Source organism: Muntiacus reevesi, chromosome 2 (assembly GCF_963930625.1).
Source record: "Muntiacus reevesi chromosome 2, mMunRee1.1, whole genome shotgun sequence".
Taxonomy (NCBI): Eukaryota; Metazoa; Chordata; class Mammalia; order Artiodactyla; family Cervidae; genus Muntiacus; species Muntiacus reevesi.
The window spans coordinates 266,849,246-266,870,279 of record NC_089250.1 but is presented as its reverse complement, the minus strand read 5'-3'; positions in this window follow the sequence as shown (position 1 = coordinate 266,870,279).

Below are 21,034 nucleotides of genomic sequence, written 5' to 3'. Positions count from 1 at the left end.
AGGAGCCTGGCAGGCTACAGTCCATGGGGCTGCAAAAGAGTTGGACCCAACTTACACAACAACATCAATGCATCAGACAAGAGAGACTCAGGCTTCTCCACGCCTTTATCAGCTCCCCCACTTCTCTTGTATTCCGTTTTCTCATCTCTTCTTGGAAAGGGCACACATTTGTCTAAGCAGTCCCCCATCTCCGTATGTTTTGCAAATGGGGCAGAAGTGAAATAACGTCTGAAAAGGTCTTGGCACAGACAAGATCTGCAGGATGAGCATTAAATGCCTCCCTTCCTGCCGTTGTCATGATACTTGGCCTCCAGAACAGTTTCTTCCTCATCTTGGTTTGCCCCGGGGAGTCCAGCAAGACACCTGCCTCCTTCGGGGAAGTCACTCTTCCAGTCTCTTCCCTCTCTTATAAAGCACTCTTCCCAGATCCCTCCAGAGATGGCAGGTGGGGGAGGAATTCTAAAGTGGACCAAGATCCATCCTTTCCACATACTGGCTGACCACAAGGCACGATGCCTAGTCATTCTGAGCCTTACTTATTCAGGAAGCTAAAGATGACTTTGCCTTTCTTACAGGACTTTCTCTGTGTGTCTCTATTTATTTTTCCCCAAAGTCCAGGCTGAGAAACTTTGGTTAAATTATTGCAAGAGTTTCTATTAAATTAGAGACAGAAAACAAATACATTTTTCTTTTGGAAATTCTTAATGATATTTCTTATTGGGGTATCGTTGCTTTACAATGTTGTGTTAGTCTTTTTTGTTTTTAATAATCAAGGGAGTAGGTGATATGAAATGGATAAGGAAGTGTGACGCGAGCTCTAAAGCAGTGGTTCTCAAACTTTTTCGAACATTCGATTCACCAGGAGGTGAGTTGTTGCAACACAGGCGACTGGTCTCATCCTCGGTGTTTCGGCAGGTCTGCTGCAGGGGCCAAAGGACCTGCATTTCTAACAGGTTTGCAGGTGAAGATGGTGGAGCTGGTCCAGGGACCACACTTCCAGAATGCTGCTACAGAGCTTTCTGAGATGGTGGTTCCTGATTTTTCTAGGCAGCCTGGGATTCGGGGCATGGGAGAAAAGGCTGTGGAGTGAGTCTGTGAATAGTCAGAAGAGCAGAAGTAGGAGGAGCAGAAACTGGAGGGTATAAAGTCAGAAGTAACGCTTGCCTGTGCAGGCCAGCTGCAGTTCACTGGGAGTGATGAGAAGCCTGGTGAGATGGCTGTCCCTGGTCCTCTGTCTATATAGGCTGAAATCAGGTGAGATCACCAGAAGTGTCAGGGAGGGGAGGATAGATGAAGAAGGTGAGACCTAGGAGGTGGTGGTTTGGAGTGAAATGGGCAGGAAACAGAGTCTAGCCAATGTTCATAGTATCTTTTAAATAGAGCCTAATGGTTTGTGCCAAAGCGAAAATTTCGAGTGTCCTGGGTTCAAATCCTGGCTTTTCCTCTTGCTGGTTGAGTGATCATCAGTAGGTAACTTTGCCTCTCTTTAAGCCTCAGCCTTCTCATCTATATAATGGTTATAATACTTTAGGAAGGAAGAAGCCTGAACATCCTGTCTAATGGAACAGCACAGATGAACATGGGGGACATAACGCCAAGTGAAATAAGCTAGTCACAAAAGGACAAATACAGTGTGTTTCTACTTAGATGAAGTATCTAAAATAGTCACACTAGTAGAATTGGTGGAAGCCAAGGGCTGGGGAGAAGGGGCAATGGGGAGTTTGCTTAATGGGTGAAAGATTTCAATAACGCAAGATGAATAAGTTCCAGAGGTCTGCTGGAAAACATAATGTCTAGAGCTAGCAGTTATTGGTTTGTGCACTCAAAAGTTTGTAAAGAAGGTAGATCGCATGAAAAAAGTTCTTACTACAATGAAAAAAGAGAGAGAAGGAAGGAAAGAAAAAGGGGAGAGAAAGAAGGAAGAAAAGGGAGAGAAAGAAGGAAGGAAGAAAGAATGAATGAATGAAGCTTATTATGTATTGCTTTAGAAAGTTTACCAAGATCTTTTGTTAAGAGAGGAAGCTTCAAAATAAACAGTATGTAAGCCAAGTTCTTTGTCTAAAAAGGGAATAAAATGTTATTAATATATACATTGAATATTCATGAACTATCTCTGTAGGTTTCACAGGAATTACAAATGGTTATCTGTGGGGAGGCTGGAGTTGGGGGTGGCTGAAAAGACTGACATGATTTCCCTTTCATAACCCATTTGAAGTTTGAACTCAGTGTATATTCCCTCTCCAGAAAACAAATTCATTAGAGGGCAAATGATCTTTATCTCTTATCATTGTAAGGATTATATAGAAAAGGTAGGTAAATTGTCAGAACTGTCAATGACCTGCATCTAACCCAAGCCCACCAGGAACACAGGGGTGCTGAACAAACTGGTTTCCCACTCACTGGAACCAGGAAGACCACACGGCCCAGCGTATACCATGGGCTGTCTCAGGAAGAGAGTGTTAGGATCTATTCTAGGGTTTGGGCTCTGGGTGGGAGACTGTAGTGGGAGCGGCTTAGGTTAAGGAAGCTGGGTCTCACCCAAGATTGGATGTGATCAGAAAGTGGAGGTAATGCTATGCTCGGGTATCTCGGTTCATCTTCTCTGGGATGAAGACAGAACAGCATGAGAAAGGTGTAATTGACAAAGAGGCAGCGGTCACTGTTTTTGGAGGAAGTGTCTGGTAGTTTGTAACATGGTGAATGTGCTTTGGTCTGTGTTTCCACACACTGCTGAGGGCTCTTGCTTTATCTCAGTTTCTCAAGATCTCAGAGGACGCCTGTCTGAGGTCATGATTCTGGGAGTGATTGATGTCTGATTGGAGGACAGGGCTAGCAAGCCCCGAGTGCCCGGTCAGCCTTCAGATGTCAGGGGGCTGGGGTGAGGGGGAGAGGGCTTCCTTTAGCTTCCTCTTTCTCAGAACACACTGGGCATACGGGAATTCCTCAGTCGGTTGGTGGTGGCATTTATTCTCATCATCAGCTGGAGCAAGAGAAGGAGGAAGAGCAGGGAGAGAAGGGGAGAGAAAAAGGAGCGGGGAGGAGGGGATCTGATGATAAAAATGGTAATGTCTGCCCAGGCATACAATGTGATAAGGGCATAAAGTACAAACACAAACGATCCATAAGGATTTAGTCTCGTTCATCAGTATTAGCAGATGAAACAGCAAAGGATCATCTCCATGTTCGTAAAACAAATAACTTATTTCCTGAAATCAGACAGAGCTGGGCGAGAGTTCAGGCTGCGTGCATTTTTTTTTTTTTTTGACTATGTGGGAAAGGTTTGAGTGAAAGTTTCTTTCTGCCCTTTCATCTGTAAAATGAGGAGAAGGCCGTGAAGATTAAAAACTGTAGAGGTAAGAAGGTGTAAAGGTTAACTGCCATGGCTGAACAAAGCAGAAAACTCACCCAGCCTCTGTTAGCATTTATAACGAAATTTAAGCATCCATAGAAAGAAAAGAAAGTGTAGTCACTCAGTCATGTCTGACTCTTTGCAACCCCATGGACTATAGCCAGGCTCCTCTGTCCATGGAATTCTCCAGGCAAGAATACTAGAGTGGGTTGCCCTGCCCTCCTCTGGGGGACCCAGCGATGGAACCTGCGTCTCCTGCATTGCAGGTAAATTCTTTACCATCTGAGCCACAAGGAAAGCCGTTAAGTACCCATGGTTTTCTCCTAAAATGACCCTCATTTGCCCAGGGTGAAGCTTCAGCTTTGGGGCGGCACCACCTGGAAGAGGTTCAGAATTGGAAACAGGACTATTTCAGAGGCAGGACTATTTCAGAGGCTCATTTTCTGCAGCCAGAGTACCTGAACCGCTTCTTAGTTCTCTGGCTTTTCTTCTTTTAATTGGAGGCTAATTACTTTACAATATTGTGGTGGTTTTTGCCATACATTCACATGAATCAGCCATGGGTGTACATGTGTTCCCCATCCTGACCCTCCCTCCCACCTCCCTCCCCATCCCATCCCTCAGGGTCATCCCAGGGCACCAGCCCTGAGGACCTTGTCTTTGGCATCGAACCTGGACTGGCGATCTGTTTCACAAGTTCTCTGGCTTCTGAACAGCAATTTCCACACCCCACCCCTCTAAGCCTCCATTGCAGTTGTCTACAAAACAGAGATCATCATTAATACTCTGCAATCTATAAATATTACTGTTGTGGTATATGCGAGGGTTGGAAAAGAATTTCCAGACACGAGGCAGAATGAGAGGAGAATAGAGTTTATTATAGTGGGAGATGCTGGTGGGCTAGTGGCCAGTTTTTATAGCCTCAAGACAGAAAATTCCAACAGGAGGGGTGGCATTGAGTGAGTGGTTAGGATGCTACAGGGTGGGTACTTTACCTAATATGGGGTCAAGGAACTGGTCAGTTTAGGTGAGTAGGCTCATGGCAACAGTTGCTATGGGGCTTGGTTAATTCTGGAGATTTTTGTCCTGTGACCTTGGTATAAGACTCCACGCCTGTGACCCTAGTACAGGGCTCCACAATCGCATGTAATAATACCAATCTTACAGTGGTGTTGTAAGCATCATTTCTGTGAGATAAATAGCAGAAGGTGTTAAGTGCAGGAAGCCACCCAGAAGAATCATTTATTTAATCACGATTTCGAAAACGTTGACAACTTTTCAGCTACTTTCTGAAAAGCAGGGCTAACACTGGCTAACACAGATGACATACTCACCATGCCGTAGCTCCTGAGGCATAGAGTCTCAGGCAGACCTATGAGTGAGCATCACCATATCAAGGATCAGAAGAGTGAAGTATATCGGTTAAGTCACTTTCATAGGTAGGTGACAATTACAAGATAATATCAATATTGTGTCCAGAAGGCAGTCTCCGTACCAGGACTTCCTGGGTTGGGACCTTGTTCCCACCAGTCAGTGGTCATATAACTTTCAAGAGTTTCCCGTTGCCTATGTTTTCTCCTCCGTAAAACTTTGGTGGGTCAGGGAGGAGAAGAGTGTTCTAAATTATAATCTCTCTTTCATAGAGTTGTTGTAAAGAGCAACTGAGGACAATGCTGGAACATAGGACTGGCCAATGAAATACAAGCTAATGTTGTTGGTTAACAGGTCTGCGTATTTCCTTTCTAGTCTTTAATTGGGTCCAATCTGACTTTAGGGCTTCCCTGGTGGCTCAGCTGGTAAAGAATCCACCTGCAATGCAGGAGGCCTGGGTTCGATCCCTGGGTTGGGAAGATCCCCTGGAGAAGGGAACAGCCACCCATTCTAGTATTCTGGCCTGGAGAATTCCATGGGCTGTATGGTCCATGCGGTTGCAAAGAGTCGAGCATGACAGTGACTTTCACTTTCAACCTGACTTTTATAACAGTGGAAGTGCCGCTGAGACACTTCCTGAAACAGGTTCAGGGATGATAAAGAGCAAAATGACGTGGAAAACAAAGTGAAAGGAAATCAAACAAAATCACCAAGGCTGCTGTAAGTACTCAACCTCTAGCACTGAACAAACAAGCAGGTTGTTTTCCTGAAATGTTGCCATGTGGGCAAAAGCTAGATGTTCCATCCAACTTTCAGACCTGTGGAATTTCAACCAATGGGTCAAAGTTGAGTGACCTTGGATGGGGCAGATTTATCCTGACTTACACAAAGAAAGACCTGAGGAATAGTTAGTGCTCATACCTGAATTAATGGACTGTCTTGGGTGAACATAAACCCCCTGTCCAAATTAGAAGTAACCATAAGTCATCCAAAATGTGACAGTTTTCTGTAACAGGAAAGCAATTGGCTCTGTCAACTTCAAGGTACCTTTAATTGCCATTTACTTGGGAATAGAGTATTTTAGGAGGTGGTCTAAATTTTGCTTTTTTTTTTTTTTCCTCTTTCAGACTTGATTGTCCGTATCTCTCCTCCATTCCCAGGTAAGGAGACATCTTTTTTTTTTATTTGTTAGCATCTCAAATGTGAGGCCCCATCTCACCCCACCCATGAAACAATGTTACATTCTGAAAGTTCCTTGCACTTACTTCCCTGTTGGTTCTACTCTTTCATTCACTATTCTTCTTTTTTCATTCTTTCTTTTTTAGTTAGTTAATTATTTTTGGCTACACTGCCAATGGCATGAGGGATCTTACTTCCCTGCAGGGGGATTGAACCCATGCCCCCTGCCATGGAAACACTGAGTCTTAGCCACTGGAAACCCAGGGAAGTTCCTCATTCACTGTTCTTCTGGCATAAAAGACCCTTCCCTGATCGTGGTAGCCAAACCATATATTTCAAGACCCAGTTAAGTCAGCCCTCCAAGATCCTCTCCCATGCTCCTTTGGAAAAGTACTCTTTTCTCCACTGAAATTAACATCAGCATTTGTGGATTTTATTCTTTGTAGGTTAAGTTTCTCCTCTGGACCAGTTCTGACCTGTCAGTTGACACCATGGGTCTATCGTTGAACAATATATATGTGATCACACTTGACAAATGAGACACTGAATGAGTCACTCCATGTTAAATAAATATGAGAACTTATAAGAAGGGAGCTTGTAAGGAAGTTCTGTACAATTGGATCCGGCATAGACTGGATGTTCAAGGGAGCTCCTCAGAGATTTACATTTAGGATGAATGTCAGGGGAGGGTAAACAGGAAGAGGGTGTGTGATGTTCTTGCCAATCAGAGATCACATCTCTAAATCCCCAAGACAAGAAAGATGGCGGTACACTTGGGAGAACTCACAAAGCTTGAGCAGAGAGAGCCCAAGGAAGGGTGGTCCAAGGTGAGGCTGGAGGTGCAGCTGGGAACCAGGTCAAGTAGGATATCATAAGCCACTTCAATGCTATTTCTTATCCTAAGAGTGATGGTGCGACGTCATGGCTAAGACTCCATGCACCCAATGCAGGGGGCCCAGGTTCGACCCCTAGTCGGGGAACTAGATCCCACATACTGTGACTAAGAGTTCACATGCTGCAATGAAGACCCAGTGCAGCCAAATAAATAAAAAATTTTTTTAAAAAAAGGAAAATGGAATATGAACAGAGGTGTGGCAGTGTCAGGTTAGTATTCAAGAATGAAGATATTTGCTGCAGTGTGAAGAAGAGATGGGGCAAATCAGTTAGAAGCATCCAGAAATAAGTCACTGAGTAGTCAAGACAAGTGGTCAGCTTTGAGAGATACCTAGGGACAAACTGTGAAAGGTAAGAGATTTCTTTTACTAGGAGATAGAGAGATAAAGGATGCTAAAAAAGACTCTAGAATTGTGTCTTGGGTCTGGTGCACAGTGGGTAGAGGACTTCCCTGAAAAGGAAGCCAGTGACTCCAGTCTGCCCCCAGGTCTGGAATGAAATAGGCTTCCTCTGATACTCATTCGGCTATTTTTGTGCCAGACCCAGAGAAGGGAGGGAGAGAGATGTGCCACGTGTGGATGTGGGGGAGGTAGGTGCCATCAAATGTGACAGACTAAGTTAGAAAGTCAGTTCCCTTTGTCAGTTTGCTTGTTTTCTCTTTTCCAGTGTATAAAAACTATTCCTGTATCTTTCCATTTGTGTATGATGACATTATCTACCACAACTGCATCTCTGTCCGCAGTGACTATGCCTGGTGCTCTATCGATGAGATATTCCAAGGTAGATGGCGGTATTGCACCGCGGAAGGTGAGCATCACTAGGATGTGTTTAGATGGCTAGGATCCAAGAAGCAGCTGGCTACATGGTTTTTGCTGTCAGATAAACCTGCATCCAAATCTTTACAGGGTTGTTGTTATTGTTTAGTCGCTAAGTCGTGTCTGATTCTCTGTGACCCCATAGACTGTAGCCTGCCAGGTTCCTCTGTCCATGGGATTTCCCAAGCAAGAAGACTAGAGTGGGTTACCATTTCTGTCTCCAGGGGATCTTCCCAGCCTAGGGACTGAACCTGTGTCTCCTGCTTCTTCTGCATTGACAGGCGGACTCTTTATCACTGAGCCACCCCAGAAGCCCTTGATGTTGTTTAACCACCTCAAAAACAGTTCTGTGTGGTAGAGAAAGCATGTGTTGTGAGTGCAGCGATGGTTAAGGCTAAGACTTTTTATGTTCATGTTTCTCCTTCTGCTCCATCCTTTCTTTGCAGATCCCCCAAGCTGCACCTTCCCTTTCTTGTACCGAAATAAATACTTTTATAAATGCACCAAGGAAGGCTATGTTTTGAGTCGCAGTTGGTGTTCATTGACAAGAGATTATAACAAAGATGGAAAATGGAAACAATGCTCTCCTTACCAGTAAGTTGGTTGAGGAAGGATGGAGTGGGGGGATCTTATAGATACCTTAAAGAGGGGATCCTCTGGGTTAATGGAAAGGGAAGCTTGGGGTCAAGATTTTCTTGTGATGGCTTAGATCAGGGGTCAGCAAACATTCCCTATAAAGAACCTACTAGTCAGTAATTTAGGCTGTACAGGCCATACTCAGTTCTTCCTCGGAGCACAAAAACAGCCACAGGTTATAAAAACAATAATAAATATGAGTGTATTTCAATAAGATTTTATTTATAGGCTTTAAATTTGAGCCTCAAAAAAATTAAAAATAAACTATAAGCAAGAAGGGACTTTCCTGGCAGTCCAGTGGTTAAGACTCTGAAATTCCACTATAGGGTGTGTGGGTTCAATCCCTGGCCAGGGAAATAAGATCCCGGATGCCCCAAGGCATGGCCAAAAAAATAAATAAATGAATGAATCTCATATAATTTTCAGGAGTCACAAAATACCAGTCACCTTGTGATTTTTGTTTTTCTTTCAACCTTTTTAAAAATATATTAATATCTCTACTTCTCTATTATATTGCCCTTTCCTTCATTGGAAATACAACCACTGTTGTCAACCACTCAAAAATGAGAAAATTGTTAGTTCACAAGCCATCCAGAAATAGATGGTGGGTGGAATTTGGCCTGCGGGCTCTAGTTTGCTGCCCCTGGCTTGGATGATTTGTCTGTGATCTCATTCAAACGAAGAATTGAAACTTTGAAATTTTCAAGTTTCCATTGAAAAGAAGATAGGAGAAGGAGAAGTGTGGTTAAGGACACTGGAGAGCTTACCCATTTCTCGACTTCCCAGGTGGCTCCACAGTAAAGAATCTGCCTGCAATGCTGGAGACGCAGAAGACATGGGTTCGATCCCTGGGTTGGGAAGATCCACTGGAAGGGGGAATGTCAACCCACTCCAGTATTCTTGCCTGGACAACCCCATGGACAGAGGAGCCTGGTGGGCTACAATCCATGGGGTCACAAAGAGTCTGACAATGACTGATCACACACCCCCCACACCAGACAGCCATTAATTTGGAAATGCCTTTGGGGCATTACAATACCAGTAACAGGAAGATAAAGAGCTCAGGGATTCCCTATCCACAATGAAATTCTAGTAAATAATGGGGCTGAACTTTCTTGTCAGGCTTCCAGAAAAGTTGAAGCCCCATTGGAACCCAGGCATAGAAACTATACTCTTTTACATGTGTAAGGGGTCCCACTTCCTCCCCCAACTGATTTGGATTGATTCTTGAACCTTCCCAGGAGCTCAGTCAATAGTTGTTATTTCCTGGGTTGATCTGCAGACTTGCTTCTTGGTAAGATGCCAGGAGGTTTCCCTGGTTTCTAAACTTGGCCTTCAATTGGATGTTGCCTCATCTGCGAGCTTTTCATTACCTTATAAAAGGGTATCAGTGATGCTTGGCTATAGCTCTCCAATTCCATCATTTTAACAACTTCCTTAACATTGAAAATTATCAATTTAGGAAATTTGTTCAAATAATGGATTACACGCATTTGTGCTCAGTCACTTCAGTTGTGTCCAACACTTAGCCACCTATGGACCGTAACCCGCCAGGTTTCTCTGTCCATGGGATTTCCAAGGCAAGAATACTGGACTGGGTGGTCATTCCCTTCTCTAGGGGATCTTCCTGACCTAGGGATAGAACCTGGGTCTCCTGCATTGCAGGCGGATTCTTTATTGCTGAACCACCAGGAAACATAATTTATGCAAATCAGCAACTTAGAATGATCAATAATGGCATATTGAATTTGAGAGTGAGAGAGAAATACACCTTCTCTTTGTTGTTTAGTTGCTAAGTCGTTTCTCTTTTTCAACCCCAAGGACTGTAGGCCACCAGACTCCTCTGTCATGGGATTTTCCAGACAGGGGATCTTCCTGACCCAGGGATTGAACCCACATTGGGTTGTGGTAGGCGGATTCTTTACCGCTGAGCCATCCTGTTCTACTTATCCATGCTGTGTAGATCTTAGAGGTAGACCAGATGTCCAATTAAGGAGAAGCAAGGGTTATCCCATCTTGAAGGTGATAGACTGAGATATTGATGGTAATCTCTTTTTTCATCCACAGTCTTTAAGTCTTGGTGTTCTCAGAGAGGCAGAAGTTACAAGATTCTTCAGCTGCCTCTCAAAATACATCCTTTCCCTGGGCATTCTGACCAATAAAGATTTCCTCTGTCTTCTGTGTGAATGACTCCTTCTCTCCAAAAAAGATGCAACCAAAGCTCAGTGGTGGTCAGTGCAATGTTGGCTGGGGTGGGGGTGGGAGACCAGTAGTATATTTATGAAGAACAACTTGCATTCAACTAAAAACCCTGATGAATTGCTAACAGCATAATCTGTGGCAAGTTAACTAAATTCTTAGAGAAACTCACTTCCCCTTATACAATTTTAAAATTATGGTATACACTTTTAGTTTTTTGAGGTAAAATTTATGATATACAATTAACCATTTTAAAGTGAACAGTTCAGTGGCATTTAGTACAGTTACAATGCTCTGCAACCATCATCTCTGTCTAGTTCCAAAACATTTTCGTTATCCCGAGAGGAAACCTTGTACCCACGAGCAGTCATTCTTCAATCTCTCATCCCTCCAGCCCCTGGGAACTATTAGCCCCAACCCTTTCCTGGATATTTCATATGGTATCTGACCATCAGTGTCTGGCTTCTTTCACTTGGCATGATGTTGTTGAGGCTCACCCCACATTGTCACTCGTGTCAATATTTAATTTCTTCCCATGGTTGAGAAATATTTCTCTGTCTGGATATACTGTGTTTTATTTATCCATGGCTGTTGTTCAGTACACTAAGTCGTGTCTGACTCTCTGTAACCCCACGGACTGCAGCACACTGGGCTTCCCTGTCCTTCACTGTCTCCCAGACTTTGCCCAACCTCATGTCCATTGAGTCAGTGATGCTTCTAACCATCTCATGTAGATTTGATAAGGCACATACATCATATGTATAGAGCTAGGTGAATTTCCACTAAACACTCCATGCAACTGACAACTATATTAAAAAAAAAACCACATCATTTCTAGCCCTGCTTCATTCCCTTTTCCAGGCACTACCCACCCAAATGGCACCAATAGACTTGCCAGTTGAAGCAGGGTTGCCATAAACCTTCAATTAAAAAAAAAAAAGGTGGGGGGTGGGTACTTCCCTCTTGATTCAGTGGTTAAGACTCTGCACTTCCACTGCTGGGGACCGGGTTTCCATCCTCAGTCAGGGAACTAAATCCCACATGTGGCAACTAAGACCCAGCACAACCAAATAAAAACTTTTTAAATGGGGAAGAAACAATGGAAAATAACTTCAATAAACAAAGAAGCAAAGAAACAAGACAGGACTAAGGAAACAGAAAACTGTTGAAAGGCTGCAAGATTAAATGTGTTAGTGATAATAGTCAAGGAAAATAAGTTAAATACCCAAATTTTTTTTAAAAAGAGAATTATTTGAAAAGAACAAAATTGCATGGTGCTTCCAGGAAGCTCTTCGAAAAAGGGCAGGGATGGGATGCGGACACAGGATATGGTTGTGCAGGCAGCAGAGAGGATTGTGGGAAAATCTTGTGAGAAAGCAGGGGTCCTTGATCACTAGACAATTCAGGTAGTTCATGTGGCTATTACCCAGCACTGCTGACTGTCTCTGCAAATCTAGTAAAATAGTAACATGATGGACTTTTGGTTCTCAGAAATCAATACCACTCTGTGTCTGATGAGGGTTGTATGAATGTCGTTAAGGTTAATGAAGTGGAGAGGAGGGGAGCTTAATACTTTGTTCTCTCAGATGCCCCCCAGAACATTCTGTTCAAAGCAGAGATGGGACTCCTTCTGAAAGCAACATTAAATGGCCATCGCAGGTGCCTTGGGGGCAAAGGATGGCCTAAGGCCATTTCTCCATTCCACCCACATACTGCTCTAAAGTTTGCTCTCACCTAGAATTCTTTCTCTGATGGGGCTATCTGCATATTCTGCAAATTTCCAGGCAAAGCAACTGCCACGCAAAGCTATCCCAGAATCTCTGGATTCCTTTCACATGCAGTGTATCGGGTGTTCCTTTTTGTACAGAGTATGTGTGGCTAAAGGATTGTACAGAACAGAATAGGCAGTGCTCAGTTGCTCAGTCGTGTCTGGCTCTTTGCGACCCCGCTGACTGTAGCCTGCCAGGCGCCTTCTTCCGTGGGATTTCCCAGGCAAGAATACTGGAGTGGGTTGCCATCTCCTCCTCCAGGGGATCTTCCAGACCCAGCAATTGAACCCACGTCTCCTGCATTTCCTGCATTGCAGGTGGATTCGTTATTGCTGATTCACCTGGGAAGCCTGTACAGAATAGGAGAGAAGTTCTAAATTCTGTTTTGAGAAGTTCCTGTTTCTAGGAGTCTGTCTTCCCTTCCTGGAATCCTAGCCCTCACCCGAGATGGGTGAGATTCTGAGACGTCTCAGCTTTGCACAATGAAATCGATGGGCATCACCTTATAGGGAAGACTCACGTAGCCCTGAAAGAATGGTGTAGCATGGAATCAAAGAGCTCTGTATCAGATCTAAACGTAAGGCCAGATACTATAAAACTTAGAAAAATAGGCAGAACACTCTCTGGCATAAATCGCAGCAAGAACTTTTCTGATCCACATCCTTGAGTAATGAAAATAAAAACACAAATAAACAAATGGGACCTAATAAAACTTAAATCTGCCCAGCAAAGGAAACCATAAACAAAACGAAAAGCCCTCAGAATGGGAGATGATATTTTCACAGGAATCAACCATCAAGGGATTAATCTCAAAAATATACAAACAACCCATTCAATATCAAAAAACAACCCAATCAAAAAGTTGGGTGGAAGATCTAAATGTTTCTCCAAAGAAGACACTCAGACCATAAAACACCACATGAAAAGTTGCTCAATATCACTATTACAGAAATGCAAACCAAAACTACAATGAGGTATCATCTCACACTGGTCAGAATGCCCATTATCAAAAAATCTACAAACAATAAATTTTAGAATGCACGCTAAGTCACTTCAGTCGTGTCCAACTCTTTCTGATCCAGTAGATTGCAGCCCACCAAGCTCATCTGTCCATGGGATTCTCCATGCAAGAATACTGGAGTGGGTTGCCATTTCCCAGTGCTGGAGAGGGTGTGGAGAAAAGGGAATCCTCCTACACTGTTGGTGGGAATACAAACTAGTACTGCCACTGTGGCGAACAGTGTAGAAGTTCCTTAAAAATCTGAGAATGGAGCTGCCACATGACCCAGCAACTCCACTTCTTGGCTTAGATCTGGGCAAAATCATAATTCAAGACATTCAGTTCAGTTTAGTCGCTCAGTCGTGTCCAACTCCTTGCAATCCCATGAACTGCAGCTAGCTCCCCCCCCCGCCCCCCGTCCATCACCAACTCCCGGAATCTACCCAAATCCATGTCCATTGAGTCGGTGATGCTATCCAGCCATCTCATCCTCTGTCGTCCCCTTCTCCTCCTGCCCCCAATCCCTCCCAGCATCAGGGTCTTTTCCAATGAGTCAGCTCTTCATATCCGGTGGCCAAAGTATTGGAGTTTTAGTTTCAACATCAGTCCCTCCAATGAACACTCAGGACTGATTTCCTTTAGGATGGACTGGCTGGATCTCCTTGCAGTCCAAGGGACTCTCAAGAGTCTTCTCCAACACCACAGTTCAAAAGCAGCAATTCTCTGGCGCTCAGCTTTCTTTATAGTCCAACTCTCACATCCATACATGACTACTGGAAAAACCATAGCCTTGACTAGACGGACCTTTGTTGGCAAAGTAATGTCTCTGCTTTTTAATATGCTGTCTAGGTTGCTCATAACTTTCCTTCCAAGGAATAAGTGTCTTTTAATTTCATGGCTGCAGTCACCATCTGCAGTGATTTTGGAGCCCAGAAAAATAAATTCAGCCTATGTTTCAACTGTTTCCCCATCTATTTGCCATGAAGTGATGGGACTGGATGCCATGATCTTAGTTTTCTGAATGTTGAGCTTTAAGCCAACTTTTTCACTCTCCTCTTTCACTTTCATCAAGACATAGGCAAGCCCTATTTTCAGGGCAGTCGTATTTACACTAGAATGAATGTGAAATGTGGAAATAGTGTCCTTTTGGAAGATGGCATCTATTATAAGTATACTTCCAAATGCTAGTCTCGTCCTTTCTCTCTGCCTCCATCACACTGGCGCTTACCCTCTTAGCCTGCGTAACTTGTCCTCATTCTTGAGAATATCAGCTTTCACATCCCTTCCTCTAAGAAACTGAGGGCTTCCCTGGTGGCTCAGCGGTAAAGAATCCCCTGCCAATGCAGGAGACGTGAGTTTGATCCCTGGGGTCTGGAATATTCCTCTGGAGAAGGAAATGGCAACCTGCTCCAGTATTCTTGCCTGGGAAATCCTGGGAACAGAGAAGCCCAGCAGGCTGTAGTCCCTGGGGTCGTAAAAGAGTCGAACATGACTCAGTGAACAGCAAAGAAACTTGGTTTTCTTTTTTTTTTTTTTTCATTTATTATTATTAGTTGGAGGCTAATTACTTTACAATATTGAAGAGGGTTTTGTCATACATTGACATGAATCAGCCATGGAGTTACATGTATTCCCCATCCCGATCCCCCCTCCCACCTCCCTCTCCACCCGATTCCTCTGGGTCTTCCCAGTGCACCAGGCCCGAGCACTTGTCTCATGCATCCAACCTGGTCTGGAGATCTGAAGAAACTTGATTTTCAACCGGGAACATTTTGGTTGTCACAACTGAAGCAAGAGGCTCTACCGCCATCTAGTGGGTAGAGGCCAGGGATGCTGCTAAGCGCAGGACGGCAAACAATGATGGGGTCCAGTTCAGTTCAGTTCGGTCCAGCGGCTCAGTCGTGTCCGGCTCCTTGGGACCCCATGGACCACAGCCCATCAGGCTTCCCAGTCTGTCACCAACTCCTGGAGCTTGCTCAAACTCATGTCCATTGAGTCGGTGATGCCATCCAACCATCTCATCCTCTGTCATCCCCTTCTGCCCCTGCCTTCAATCTTTCCCAGCATCAGGGTCTTTTCCAGTGAGTCAGTTCTTCACATCAGGTGGCCAAAGTATTGGAGCTTCAGCTTCAGCATCAGTCCTTCCAATGAATATTCAGGGTTGATTTCCTTTAGGATGGACTGGTTGCATCTCCTTGCTGTCCAAGGGGATGTCCACTCTGCCCAGACTGAGGTCTAAGGCTTAGTCTAGCTCTAGCATCTCTCTCACAGGGCTTGGGTAACGGAGCCCCCTGGGAACTTCCTCAGGCTCTTCGATGTTCTGATCTGCTACTTTGAAACTGCCTACATTCTCACTTTCACCCCTAGAAGTTGAGGGAGAATAGGAACATATTTGATATCTATTTCATATCCCTGGAGCACGTGTATGGCATTGACTTACACAATTTCCTTTATAGAATAAAAGAAAAAATTGGCTCTTGCTTGCATATCACATACTCTCAGCACCATCTATGGAAACTCTCAACTGAAGAAAAACACCTGCAAGGTTGTGTGTTGTTTTATTTGGGGAGCTTACTGAGGACTATAGCCTGGGAGACAGCAGTTCAGATAGCTTTGAGGAACTGCTCTGAAGAGGTAAGGGAGGAACCAGGATATACACGAGGGTGTTTTTATTTTGTTTGCTTATTTGTTTTTGTTGGAAGAAAAAAAAAATGTAGTTGAACATCAAGAGAGTACTTTGAATTACAAAGAGCAGATTTCACAGGTTATTCATTTTATGGCTTTTTCATGTATGAGAAGATGCAAGAATCTGGATTCATTGAAATTATTCCTTAGATGTGCAGTCTTAACTACTGAGGGTCAGTATCCAACGCAGAGAATTCTTCCTGCTTTTCTCCACTCTGAATTCCCCTAGAGGTGCATTATCAGTGCGCAGTCCTCATGGCTAAAGATCCTTGTAGAACTGGGATGGTGGGCAGCATTCTTTGTTTACAGCGTCCCCTGTTGGTCATAAATGGACTAAGCTTTGAGAGAGATCTAGTGACCAGTTAGTCCTACAACTCTAAGAATTATCTTTCTTAGGTTAGATGAGATTTTGGTTGATAGGACACTCAATATGCTATTTTTGAATTAAGCCCTGTTGATAACCTAAAGTTCTCTGGATTGTCTGTCTTACTAGTTTATTATGAGTCCAGCAATGTATGCCCTTGTTTCTTCCCATACTAGAGTTGCACCATTACAATTATTCTATACAATTATATATGTGATTAATTGCCTTATGACATTTAGCCATCATTCGTTTTGTCGGAGGCCTACATCTTGGGTAAAACAAGAGACAACAATCTTATAAAGTAGACAGGATACAAGTAATAAAGTTAGTGACGTTAATAAGGTCACAGTATACCAGAGAAAGGCACAAACCATAAATAATTTGAAAACCACAAAGAGAGAACAAATTAAAACACTGATTGTTATAACCAGTTCTGGGTGGTGCAGTGGTAAAGAATCTACCTGCCAATGCAGGAGACACAAGAGACGCAGGTTCAACCCCCAGGTGGGGAAGATCCCCTGGAGACGGAAATGGCAACCCACTCCAGTATTCTTGTCTGGAGAATCCCATGGACAGAGGAGTTTGGCAGGCTACACTCCATGGGATAACAAAGAGTTGGACACAACTGAGCACAAATCTGAATTGCAATAAGCTATCAAGTCCTGAGAGGACTCAGCTGGAGAAGCCAAAATCTGGAGGGATCAGGTAGAGAGAAAAAGATAAATATTTCATCTTTGTTTGCAAAGGTGTAGTTTGCCATCTTGCTGTAGTATGTAATTAGCATAAAAGCAAAGGCTGTCTGGAAAACAAAGATGAAAAGCCAACAATATTTCAGACAATCAGTGATACAGTTATGAGACATATTTCCCATTTCATTCACTCAGTTGTGTCTGACTGTTTGCAACCCCATGGACTGTAGCCTGCCAGGCTCCTATGTCCATGAAGATTCTCCAGACAAGAAAACTGGAGTGGGTTGCCATACCCTCCTCCAGGGGATCTTCCCAACCTAGGGATCGAACCCAGGTCTCCCACATTGCAAACAGATTCTTGACTGTCTGAGCCCAGGGAGGCCCATTCAGTCCCATGCATATAATTAATTCCTGTTGATATAGATGAATCCAGCAAGTTTTCCATTACAGTTTCATAATTTTTTTTAATCTCATTCAACAGTATGATCTGAAAGTCATCAGAATCACTATGTGTCAAAAAGTCTTTTTATGAATCTTCTTGAAGATCTTCATTTGGTAAAAACCTCAGAGTAAAACAATGACTATAAATGACAAAAAACACTGACCTGCAGCCTAAATGATATTAAAAAGGGGAATTACCCAACCACATTTTCTTCAATTTGCTTTTATTAGTATCTGAATATGAGTCTCCAGTTTTAACTTTTTGTTGTGTGGGCTCACCTTATATGTGCTTTCGACCCCATGGGCTATAGCTGACCAGGTTCCTCTCTCCATGGGATTTCCCAGGCAAGAATACTGGAGTGGGTTGCCATTTCTTCCTCCAGGGGATCTTCCAGATCCAGAGATCAAACCAGTATCTCTTGTATCTCTTGCATTGGCAGGTGAATTCTTTACCACTGAGCCACCTTGGAAGCCCATACTGAACATTCCTTTAGTATATTTAATTAATATTGCCTGAGGGGCAGATTTATAAGCCCTGTTTTATAACATCAGACAGGGGAACATTTCCCCCACATAACGCCTATCCCATAATATAATTAGGGATCAGTGTAAAAAGTATCCATTTTATATTAGCAGTGTAACCATCTCACATAAAGCCTTTTCTTTTATTTTTTTTTCTTTATTTTTATTAGTTGGAGGCTAATTACTTTACAATATTGTAGTGGTTTTTGCCATACATTGACATGAATCAGCCATGGATTTACATGTGTTCCCCATCCTGAACCCCCCTCCCACCTCCCTCCCCATCCCATCCCTCTGGGTCTTCCTAGTGCACAAGCCCTGAGCACTTGTCTCATGCATCGAACCTGGACTGGCGATCTGTTTCACACTTGATAATATACATGTTTCGATGCTGTTCTCTCAGATCATCCCACCCTCGCCTTCTCCCATAGAGTTCAAAAGTCTGTTCTGTACTTCTGTGTCTCTTTTTCTGTCTTGCATATAGGATTATCGTTACCATCTTTCTAAATTCCATATATATGCGTTAGTATACTGTATTGGTCTTTATCTTTCTGGATTACTTCACTCTGTTAATGGGCTACAGTTTCATCCATCTCATTAGAACTGATTCAAATGAATTCTTTTTAACAGCTGAGTAATATTCCATGGTGTATATGTACCACAGCTTCCTTATCCATTCGTTTGCTGATGGGTATCTAGGTTGCTTCCATGTCCTGGCTATTATAAACAGTGCTGCGATGAACATTGGGGTGCACGTGTCTCTTTCAGATCTGGTTTCCTCTGTGTGTATGCCCAGGAGTGGGATTGCTGGGTCATATGGCAGTTTGATTTCCAGTTTTTTAAGGAATCTCCACACTCTTGTCCATAGTGGCTGTACTAGTTTGCATGCCCACCAACAGCGTAAGAGGGTTTCCTTTTCTCCACACCCTCTCCAGCGTTTATTGCTTGCAGACTTTTGGAGAGCAGTCATTCTGACTGGTGTGTAATGGTACCTCATTGTGGTTTTGATTTGCATTTCTCTGATAATGAGTGATATTGAGCATCTTTTCATGTGTTTGTTAGCCATCTGTATGTCTTCTTTGGAGAAATGTCTGTTTAGCTCTTTGGCCCATTTTTTGATTGGGTCATTTATTTTTCTGGAATTGAGCTGCCGGAGTTGCTTGTATATTTTTGAGATTAATCCTTTGTCTGTTGCTTCCTTTGCTATTATTTTCTCCCATTCTGAGGGCTGTCTTTTCACTTTGCTTATAGTTTCCTTTGTTGTGCAAAAGCTTTTAAGTTTCATTAGGTCCCATTTGTTTATTTTTGCTTTTATTTCCAATATTCTGGGAGGTGAGTCACAGAGGATCTTGCTGTGATTTATGTCAGAGAGTGTTTTGCCTATGTTTTCCTCTAGGAGTTTTATAGTTTCTGGTCTTACATTTAGATCTTTAATTCATTTTGAGTTTATTTTTGTGTATGGTGTTAGAAAGTGTTCTAGTTTCATTCTTTTACAAGTGGTTGACCTGTTTTCCCAGCACCACTTGTTAAAGAAGCTGTCTTCTTTCCATTGTATATTCTTGCCTCCTTTGTCAAAGATGAGGTGTCCATAGGTACATGGATTTATCTCTGGGCTTTCTATTTTGTTCCATTGATCTATATTTCTGTCTTTGTGCCAGTACCATGCTGTCTTGATGACTGTGACTTTGTAGTAGAGCCTGAAGTCAGGCAGGTTGATTCCTCCAGTTCCATTCTTCTTTCTCAAGATTGCTTTGGCTATTTGAGGTTTTTTGTATATCCATACAAATTGTGAAATTATTTGTTCTAGTTCTGTGAAAAATACCATTGGTAGCTTGATAGGGATTGCATTGAATCTATAGATTGCTTTAGGTAGTATACTCATTTTCACAATATTGATTCTTCCAATCCATGTACATGGTATATTTCTCCATCTATTTGTGTCCTCTTTGATTTCTTTCATCAGTGTTTTATAGTTTTCTATATATAGGTCTTTTGTTTCTTTAGGTAGATATATTCCTAAGTATTTTATCCTTTTTGTTGCAATGGTGAATGGTATTGTGTCCTTAATTTCTTTTTCTGTTTTCTCATTGTTAGTGTACAGGAATGCAAGGGATTTCTGTGTGTTGATTTTATATCCTGCAACTTTACTATATTCATTGATTAGCTCTAGTAATTTTCTGGTAGAGTCTTTAGGGTTTTCTATGTAGAGGATCATGTCATCTGCAAACAGTGAGAGTTTTACTTCTTCTTTTCCTACCTGGATTCCTTTTATTTCTTTGTCTGCTCTGATTGCTGTGGCCAAAACTTCCAAAACTATGTTGAATAGTAGTGGTGAGCAGTGGGCACCCTTGTCTTATTCCTGACTTTAGGGGAAATGCTTTCAATTTTTCACCATTGAGGATATTGTTTGCTGTGGGTTTGTCGCATATAACTTTTATTATATTGAGGTATGTTCCTTCTATTCCTGCTTTCTGGAGAGTTCTTATCATAAATGGATGTTGAATTTTGTCAAAGGCTCATAAAGCCCTTTCAAATACACCAATCATTATAAACATTTTTCTCAGTTCTATCAACACTTATACCCTTACTTTTAGCCTATCAACAAGTCTTGGTCTTACAAGGAGTCCCAGAAAGTTTCCTTTGAAAAGAAAAAAGATTGTTTTTTTCAATGTGGACCATTTAAAAAGTCTTTATTGAATTTGTTACAGTACTGTTTCTGTTTTGTTTTGGTTTTTCGACCTTGAGACATGTGGGGGTCTCAACACCCCAACCAGGACTTGAACCCACACCACCAGCATAGGACGGTGAAGTTTTAACCACTGGATCACCATGGAAGTCCCAAGAAAGCTTCCTTTTTAATCCCTCAGCCATTTTATTCATTTTGGGGTGTAAGGCTTTGAGGTCCCCAGTGAGGGAGTCAAGCAAAGGAGTTCAGAACCTTTTGTCAATCTTGATCTTGATTAATTAATTGAACAATTGCCCCTAACCAATTGCTGGGATGGAATCTCAGTGTAATTTTCTTTCAGCCTTAAAAAAAATTTTTTTAACTGGTTGTAAATAGAGCAGACTTGTTTGGGGCCCTTTAATGTTGGGGTACCAATAGAGGGTCCTTTTTTAAACT